This window comes from Sciurus carolinensis, chromosome 3, assembly GCF_902686445.1.
Source record: "Sciurus carolinensis chromosome 3, mSciCar1.2, whole genome shotgun sequence".
NCBI lineage: Eukaryota > Metazoa > Chordata > Mammalia > Rodentia > Sciuridae > Sciurus > Sciurus carolinensis.
In genome coordinates, this window is record NC_062215.1 from 36,277,772 (window position 1) to 36,287,100 (window position 9,329).

General features: G+C 49.7%; 1 non-coding gene across 1 annotated transcript; it reads right to left on the minus strand.

The window, feature by feature from the left end:
- Positions 1–469: 469 nt before the first annotated feature.
- Positions 470–545, minus strand: Trnag-ccc (transfer RNA glycine (anticodon CCC)). Its single transcript has one exon. It is a non-coding gene; the product is annotated as a tRNA-Gly (tRNA).
- Between the last annotated feature and the right edge of the window lie 8,784 nt (positions 546–9,329).

The window sequence follows — 9,329 nt, forward strand, 5'->3', positions numbered from 1 at the left end:
TGGAGAGCACGGAGCTATCCTTAGAGGAGGTGGTGTTTGAAGAAAGAGTAGCCATTCTCCAGGTGAGCGGACGGGAAGGGGCAGCTGTGGAAGGGAGGCCTCAGTTGCAAAGGTTTGCCTTCACCTAACAGGCTGGACGCTCCCTGGGTGGGAGGCAATCCTCCCAAGAGAGCCCAGGGTTATTTTGTATTGTGTTTTGGTGCTGGGGATTGGGCCCAGGGCCTCACTCATGCTAAGCAGCCCCAGCTCAGGCTAAGCTTTGAAAAGCAGAGACCAGCCCCTGTGTGCTACTCTTGCCCAAGTCTGGGAGTTTCCCAAGGGATCTGGTATCTTCTATTTCTTTTGTCTTTAGCTCCAAATGGAAAGCCTTCCCCTTCCAGGCCTCTCCCCATCCCTGCCCCACCTCATATCCTGTTAGTTCTGTGAATGCAGGAACCCTGCCTTTTAGATTTTTTTGGATTTTTTTTTTTCCTGGTGCTGGGGATTGAACCCAGGGCCTTGTGCTTGGGAAGCAAACACTCTACCAACTGAGCTATATCCCCAGCCCTGAAACCTGCCTTTTAAACAAATATTTTAAAAATATATTTTTTTTTTTTTAGTTTTTGTTTTATTTAGTTATTTTTTAATTTTTTAACTTTTTTATTTTGAGACAGTGCCTGCCTAAGTTACTGAGGATCTCACTAAATTGTCGAGGTTGGCCTCAAACTTATAATCCTCCTGCCTCGGCCTCCTCAGTCCCTGGGATTATAGGAGTATGCCACCATGCCCAGCAGGCACCCTGCCTTATGCATGTGTGCTTCTCTAGTGTCTGGCACAAGACCTGCTCTATAAAATATATAAGTAGACATTGGACTGGGGTGTGACTCAGTGGCCCAACATGTGTGAGGCCTTGGGTTTGATCCCCAGTACTGTGGAAAAAAAAAAAAAAAAAGCCAACATTTATGTTTTTGTTTCCTTTCCTTCTGTCCTTTTTTTTTTTTTTTTTAATTTTTATTTAGAGTTGCTTAGTGCCTCGTCAAGTTGCTGAGGCTGGCTTTGAACTTCTGATCCTCCTGCCTCAGCCTCCCAAGCTGCTGGGATTACAGGTGTGGGCCACCACCACGCCTGGCTACATTAGTATTTTTAAAAAAATATTTTAGTTGTAGACGGACACATCATTTTATTTTATTCATTTTTATGTGGTGCTGAAGATCAAACCCAGTGCCTTACACGTGCGAGGCAAATGCTCTACCACTGAGCCCCAGCCCTTCTTCTGTCCTTTTATCAGCTCAATGAGGTAGATACCAACATTAGCCCCATTTAACAGATTGGGAAACTGAGGATCTTGGGCAGTTCAAACTCACACAACTAGCAGGTGGTAGAGTCAGGTAGGTCATCTGACTCTGAAACCTACTGAACCCGTGAACTCTCACCCCTGACTTCTTGTAAGTTGGTAAGTGGACTGCATTTCCTGTGAATTCAGTGGCTCAGCTTCCCCCATGTGCCCAGGAACAGCAGTATTGCTGGCTGGGTCCGGCTGCCTGGAAGCTTGTGGTTTTGAAGAATCTTCCTGGTGCTTCCAAGGGTTGGAAAGATCAAATGGAGACTTGGGTAAGGAGTGGAGCCACAGAGGGATGTCTGGGTCCCCAAGGAAAGGAGGAATGTGAAAAGGACACCCAGATCCTGTTGGCCAGGAGGGGGACAGGTGGGGTGTGCAGAGGTGGTGAGAGGTCTAGTGTCACCGAGAGCCTTCCCTTCCCTCCTCTGTCCCTGCTGGCCACTGTCAGTTCTTGAATGAATTTCCACGTCCAGCCCCTTGTCCCTGTCCTGGCTGTGCCTAGATGTCTGCAGTCTTTGTTCCTGGCTCCTCACCCCAATTTCTCCTTCCCCCACCTTTATCCACTGGACACCAGCTAGCATCCCACAACAGGTTTGGTTATTTTATTCCAGCACCCCGAAACTTCCATGGCTCCCCAGACCCAGGGACTGACAACCTAGATCCCCAGTCCGGGCTCAAACCCTGGGTGCCCTATTTCCAGCCTGCCCTCCGGGTCTTGCCCCTCTCACCCCCAGTTCCAGACTGCTCAGTTGTTGGTGTCCTTTCTTATCTGGACCTTTGTGGACCCCAGGTGTCCTCTCCACAAATGCTCACCCCTAGTCAAAAGCTGACTCATCCTTTTCCTCTTTTCTTTTGACAGAGCAAGTTTTTTTCACTCTGGAGCAGCCTCTCTGGTCACTCACTCCTTCTAGAAGGGAGGTCAGTTGTAGGAAGTTCCGACTTGCAGGTTGTCGGCTGATTTCAGGTTCTTTCCTCAACGTGACTGCAAGATCTTCATGGAGTAGATTATGGGGTGATAATAGTATTGGCTTGGGTGTGGTTGCAAGTCTCAAGTCTAGACTGGGCAACTTAGCCAGACCCTGTTGCAGAATAAAAAATAAAAAGGGCTGGGGATGGGGCTCAGGGGTAGAGGGCCCCTGGATTCAATCCCCAGCATAAAAAAGTAAATAAATAAAAATTAAAAAAAAAAATAGTGTCTCTGTGCCTAATACAACCTATTACAGCACCAAAATGTACAACCAGGACTCCCAGTCTCTACCCTTCCAAGGAACTCTCTTTGGACCTCTTCGGGCCCCAGCTGCTTGGGCAAGGGTAATAGTACCAAGGAAAATGTAAAGACGTCCTTAGAGCTCAGATTCAGCACAGGTAGGGCGTCACCTGTGACAGAAGAAGATAGAAGGCCCAGGGAGCCAGGCTCTTGCAGGCAGGGAGCTGGGGAGTGTTGTGGGGAGACGGAGGCACCATGGCTATGCAGCGGGAGGGGATGGAAGAGAGGGCTCAGAGAAGTTTGACCTTGCCTTAGCAATGTCAAGGCCATGAAGAAGCTTGGATGAGAACTGAAACTACATCCTGATGTCTCTGAATGCAGCACCACAGGGAGGTGACCTTGGGGTGACCCAGAGTCACAGGTTGGGCTGTCCCTTGGGAACTGCCAGCCCTGGCCCTGAGTTCTGCTTGCAAGCACTGTTCTAGTCCTCGCAGCAACCAGCAAGGTGAGATATTAAACTTTCAAAAATCTAGCAACCTTGAAGAGAGGGAGAGAAGAGCTGGAAAGGGAAAGGGATGGAGCTGACCCTAATGTAGACCTTTAACCCTTGACCTCTAACCCTAGAGCTATAGCTCAGAATGGTGTCACTATGGCCATTGAGCTCTGTGTTGTGGGAGATGGAGGAGGCTCATGAGGCTCAAAAATATCAGCTCTGCTCTGTCCTTGGGGTCAGAGGTGGCCCAGGTCAAGGCCTCTATAGCCATTAGAGCTCGGATGGCAATTTGATTTGTGGGCCCAGAAAGTGTGAAGTGGGAGGGAATGGGGTGGTGCCCAGAGATGGGCAGTAGGATGGGCCAGGGCAATCAGATTTCTGATCATGAGGCCTTGTGACCAAGGGCAATCTTTGTTTTATTTCTTTTTTCTTTTTTGTACCAGGAATTGAACACAGTGGTACTTAACCACTCTTTGTGTTTCATTTTGAGACAGGGTCTTGCTAAGTTGCCTAGGGCCTCACGAAGTTGCTGAGGCTGGTCTTGAACCTGAGATCCTCCTGCCTTAGCCAGTCTCTGGGATTACAGGTGTGCCGCTGGGCCCCACCCCAAGGACGATATTGATTGCATGGCTCACTCTATCAGTGAGCTTCATCCTGATATCACGAGTGACCCACTGTGAAGAGGACAATGTTACAATGAAGAATAATTTTATTTGTGGGGGTGAGAGGTAGGGCTTGGCTTGGCATAAGACAGGAGGAACAGACTGGGCTTAGAAGTCAGGAAATATGGTTCCAAACCCTGTTTGGTGGCAGAAGAGCCCTTTAACTTTGAGGTTTTCCATTGACAATTTGCCGATGTGAGAGCCCACTTTGCTCACCTCAGGGGGAGCCATTGGACTAATTCAAGAGGCCACCATTCAAATGTGAGATGGGGGTGTGTGACATGGGCATATCTGTTAGTGAGATGAAGTTCAGGAGGACCAGCCTGCCATAGGCCCACCTTCGGCACAGGCAGATGTCATTATCCCCATCAGTATGGATGTCATTAGCGAGATCCCCACAGGGACATGAAGGAGCCCAGACAGGACTGGTATCCAGGAAGGACAGACCTGAGAGAGGGGTCCTGGCAGACAGAGTTGTTACCCTTGCTTTTCAGGAATGCTTGGGGAAAGCATTCAGGACCCCGTCTCCCATCAACTGACTCGGAGCCCAGCAAAGAACAGTAATAGTAACAAAAACAATAGCTCACATTTATCCAGCGCTTGCCGTGTGTCACTTTTAACAGTCAGCATTTTATCTGCATTAATTTTCTGCCTCATGGCTTCCTACAGAAGGTGCTGTTTTTATCCACACTTTACAGGTGCAGAAACCAGAGCAGTTAGGTGACATTCTTTGGTCACAGTTCCTCCGTGGTAGAGTCAACTCAATTCTGGACGGTCCAGGACTTCTACTGTGCAATGCCTCAGCAACTAATCCTGAATCCTCTAGAAGGTGACTCTTCAGTGAGGGGGACCTCATTTACCCCACCAATGCTGGATGGAGGGTCCCTCCTCACAACACAGAAAACCCAGATTCGAGTCCTGGCTGTTCTTCACTGCGTATGTGTTCTTGGGCAAGCAAGTTCCTGTGGTGGACAGACATTTGTTGAGTGTCTGTCATTGGCACATTTAATCTAAATCTCACCGCAACCTAATGAGGTGGGCATAACTTCCTCCATTTTACAGCTGGGGAAGTTGAGGCACAGAGTAATTAAACAAATGACCCAAGGCCACACCGAAACAGGCTGCAATTGAACCCCAGCCTGTCTGATTCAGGAACTTATGTTCCCTCCATTCCTCAGAGTGTGATCCTCAGTGCCTCAGTTCCTGGGTATTCATAAGTGTTATATGGAAAAAAAAAGTTTCTGTAATCGTTGTGTTGAGGAGAGGCTCTTTTCTTCCTTGCCACAGGACTTCTCAGAGCCTTTATTGTATTAGTATGCACTGGGTAGTTCCAAGAAAAGCAGAGTTGATATTAACCACATCTTGGCTTTGAAAAAGTTTTCTTTTTAAAAAAATTTTTTTTCTTTTTTAACATTTTTTTTCTTTTTTATTATTATTTTTATTTTCTGAGGAGAGAGTCTTGTGGGAGAAGTGTTCTTTGGAACTCACTTTAGGAAATGCCGTGCTTCATTCCGCTGCTTTCCTGACAACAATAGCAAGGACAGCAGCAATAATAGTAATACCATAAATGGGATCGTCACTATCATGACAAACTTTGTTCAATCACAATATAATTTTTCTGCCTATGTATTTTTGGAAGTGCAATAGTTTGGATTTGGAAGGTCTCCCAAAGGTCCATGTATTGGAGGCATGGTCCCAGGGAGGCACTATTGGAAGACCGTGGGCCTTTAAGAGTTGGGGCCTTGTGGGAGATCTTTAGGTCATTGGGTGCAGGTCCTTGAGGGGTGTGTGGGATCCCAGCTGCCTCCTTGCTTTTCTCTTGCCCCCTGCTTCACCGTGAGGTTGCTCCACCACATGTTCCTGCCATATGGGTTCCTTTGCCCAAAACTAATCAAGAAACCTCCCGAACTGTGAGTCAAACCTTTTGTCTTTATAAGTCGATTCTCCCTGGCATTTGTTATAGTGATGGAAAGCTAACCCAGGGAGCGTTTTCATGAAATTGCCTTTCCCTTGCTCCTCCATTGAAGGCCTTGATCTTCTCTCAATCTCAGGCAGCCCAAGTCTGTGGGGTTTACTTATCTTTGTGCCCCGGGCTCCTCTGCCCTCCCCTCAGGCCTTGGCCTGGGCTGTGTCCCTCCGGTGGACCTCCTCTTCCTCTCCCACCAGCCTTGTGGAAAATGAAAGGACCTGAAGGGGGGAAGTGAGGTTCCAGGGCCTTGTGGTGAGCAGGCTCCTGGGTCCCAGCCTCCTGTCCCTTAGTGACTGTCTTCACAGCCTTCTGCAAGTTGCGATGGTCTCATCCCAGGGCCCCCCACCCAGCCATTCTGGAGCTTACACCACTCACTATGCAAAACAAACAAAGGGCCAGCCATTTGCTTCTGGTGTACCAACATACATTTTTTAAAAAACAGCCTTAATGAGTTATAATCTACATGTCATAAGTTACCCATTATCATATGCACTTGAAAGTCATTATAATTCATTCTTTTTTTTTTTTGAGACAGAGTCTCGCTAATGACCAAGGCTGGCCTCAAACTTGCCATCCTCCTGCCTTGGTTTTCCAAGCCACTGGGATTACAGGCCTGCACCACTGTGCCTGGCATATTATGATTTCTTCTTCATATAAAAAATAAAAACAAATGGTGAAGTTTTACAAAGTAAAAACACTGTGTTCCTGGGCATAGTAGCTCAGGCCTGTAATCCTTGCAACTCAGGAGGCTGAGGCAGGAGGATTGCAAGTCCCAAACCAGCTTTAGCAATTTAGTGATACTCTGTCTCAAAATAAAAAATAGAACAGCTTGGAGGTAAAATGCCCCTGGGATCAATACCCAGCACCAAAACCCACCCAACCAACCAAACAAACCGAAAAACACCTGTGTAATAAGGATCCAAGTCAGAACCTGGACTTCTTGAGCCCCCTGGAATGTCCCTGAGTGTCCTCCCTGTCATGTTACTGTCCATATTAAGAGGCACAGCAGAAGTGAATGTGAAAGGCTTCAGAAGGGAGGCAGCAAGAAATAGTGGTCACCTGGCTGGCCACCTGGGGCTTGTGGCTGAGCCTCTGTGTGCCTCTGCTTCCTGGTCTGTGAAACGTGAATCTGAACAGCCTGACTTCAAAGGGCGCCGGGAAGACTAAAGGGTCCCGTGAACAACTACCAATGACAGCACCTTCCACTCAGATGTGACCTGGTGGACGTGAGATGGGAATCACTGCTGTTCCCAGGCCAGTGGCTACGCAGAGGGCTTTGCCTCTCATCTGGAGAGACAGTTCCCTCCACTGTTCAGATGAGGAACTGAGGTCCTGCCAGAGTCCTGAGGATGTGCGGGGCTGCCACCCCGGGAGTGGGGCTTGAGTGACACACCTAACCACAGGGCCACCTTCTCTCCATTCCTCCTGGGCCTCCTCAGCTCTGGCTGAAGGAGATCCTCTTGCTTCGGCCTCCCCAGTCTCTGGGATTACAGTCCCAGGCCATGGGGGTGCCGTGGCTTCTCTTCAGCAGGGACAGGACTGAGGTGGTGCACCCTCTTCACCACCCCTGCCAGGTGCTCAGTCCTGGGGTCATGGCCTGGGGACTCTGCTGGAGGAGTCAGGTGGGAGAACACCAGGGGATCCCCACCCTGGCTCCTCAGCCAGGCACTCACTTCTTGATGGGTTTGGTGGAAGTGTGGCTATCCCCTGCCCTCTTGCTGGCCTCTACTGTCCCTGCCCTGACCTCTGGGTTCCCTGGGGCCTGCCTGGACATCTGTATCTGTCTTGCCCCAAACTCTGGAGATTCTGACAAATTTCCTTTCATTGCTTCCAGCCATGTTATTTAAAGTAATTAACCTTAATTTATAAATTTTTATATCAAACTGCCTTTTAACTTTTAGAACTGGCAGGAGCAGCCTTATCCCTGGGCTCCTAATAGTTCTCCATTTAATCAAAATTCATCCATCAGGTTCCAGTGTTAAATCATCTTTTAATTGGGAGTTACATTCTGGTTAATAGTTTTATAATTCGCCTCCTCTAATAGTTTTTACCACAGGGATCTTGACTCCATTTTTCCTCACTCTATTATTGCCGCCGTGTGGTTCTGCGGGGACGGCTTAACGCCGCCCTGCCTCTCTGGCCTCTACTGGTCGCCTCTTTTGTTCTTGGTGGTCTCATTAATTCCTGAGAAGAGTTCTCCTTCCTCCTCGTTAGGAGGGCAGACCCACTCTCCTGGTAAGGTGCAAGGTGAGGCCTTCTCATTTCCATAGCCTCAGAGCTGTGGCCGGGCCTGCTCCTCTCCAAGAGAAAGACTGAGCAGAAGGAAGGGAGAGAGGGAGACCAAAGCAGGAGGTGGGGGGTAGAGAGAGGAGAGACATGGTGCAGAGGAAGGAAGGCCGGGTGGCCAGCAGGCAGGCCCACGTGGGCAGGCAGGGCCTGAGAAGAGAACAGAGGAATTTGGAAATGGCCTGCTGTCGAGGCAGAAGATGCAGGTAGGAAAGCAGCTCGACCCGAGACCCCAGAGTGTCCTGGAGGGCTGGCTGGGGCCAAGATGTGGCCTGGGGAATTCCTGGAGGTCAGCAGGCAGGGCAGCTGGTTTAGCGCCCCCTTCACTCTGCTCCTGTGCTTGGTCCACCCTCTTTACAGGTGAGCCACCCAGCCTCCTGGTGGACGGCCAAGAGGGCGAGGAGACCACAGCAGGATTGGAAAGGGGAGAGAGAACTCAGAGAGAGAAAGGGAGGAGCCAAGATCAAGGAGAGGAAGGAGAGGGAGGAGAAAGGGAAAGAGAAAGTCAGCAGGGGTGAGGACAGGGTTGGGGTCAGCCTGTCAGGGGCCCTGGCCATGGGTGGACATGTCTGAGTGGGTACACACACACACACACACACACACACACACACACACACACTCACAGACCTAGGAGTAGCTAGTGCAGGGGGACACTGGGCTGGGGCCATCCCTGGAGCTGTCTGGGGTCTCTGGGGAAGTCTCCAGAGGAAGTGAGCTGGAAGGGCTGAGGGAAGGGACAGGGAAGGAAGCTGGTACTCAGCGTACTGTTTACCACAGTGGGTAATAGCTTCTCCTGGTGCATGGACTGTTCACCATGTCCTCTCTGTGGGCTCTCTCTAAGCCTCAGTGTCCCCACTTGTAAAAAGGGAACATGCAGATCACCGATACTACACGAAGGTCCCTGGGTTGGTTTTGGCAGTATTTTGGTAGCACTGGGACTTGTGCTATAGTGGTCCTCAGTGTTTTGTGATCTGACTGACAGCTGTGTAGCCGCAAAAGCTATCAAATGTGTGTTCCCTTCGGCAGGACCTGCCCTGAAGGAGCATCTCCCCTGAGGTGGGGAATTTGAGCCAAGGCTGGATTAAGATTTGGGATTTGAGGCCAACAGTCTTGGTCTCCGTGTGTCACCTGGCTCAGATCGGCAGGACAAGGAGTTGGTCATCATGCCACAGTGAGGGTGGCAACGCTGAGGCGGGAAGCAGAATAGTTCCCTTCTATTAACTGGAGTGGGCTGGTGGTTGCAGCTGGAGCTAGGCCCCTCCCAGCTCTGCCTAAGTCTCTTATCCTTACTAGGCCTCAGTTTTCTCATCTATGACGTGGAGGAGCAAATGATCTAGCACCTTTTACATGTGACATAGTGTGTCTTCCCACCTCAGCCCTTGGCAAGCCTCTTG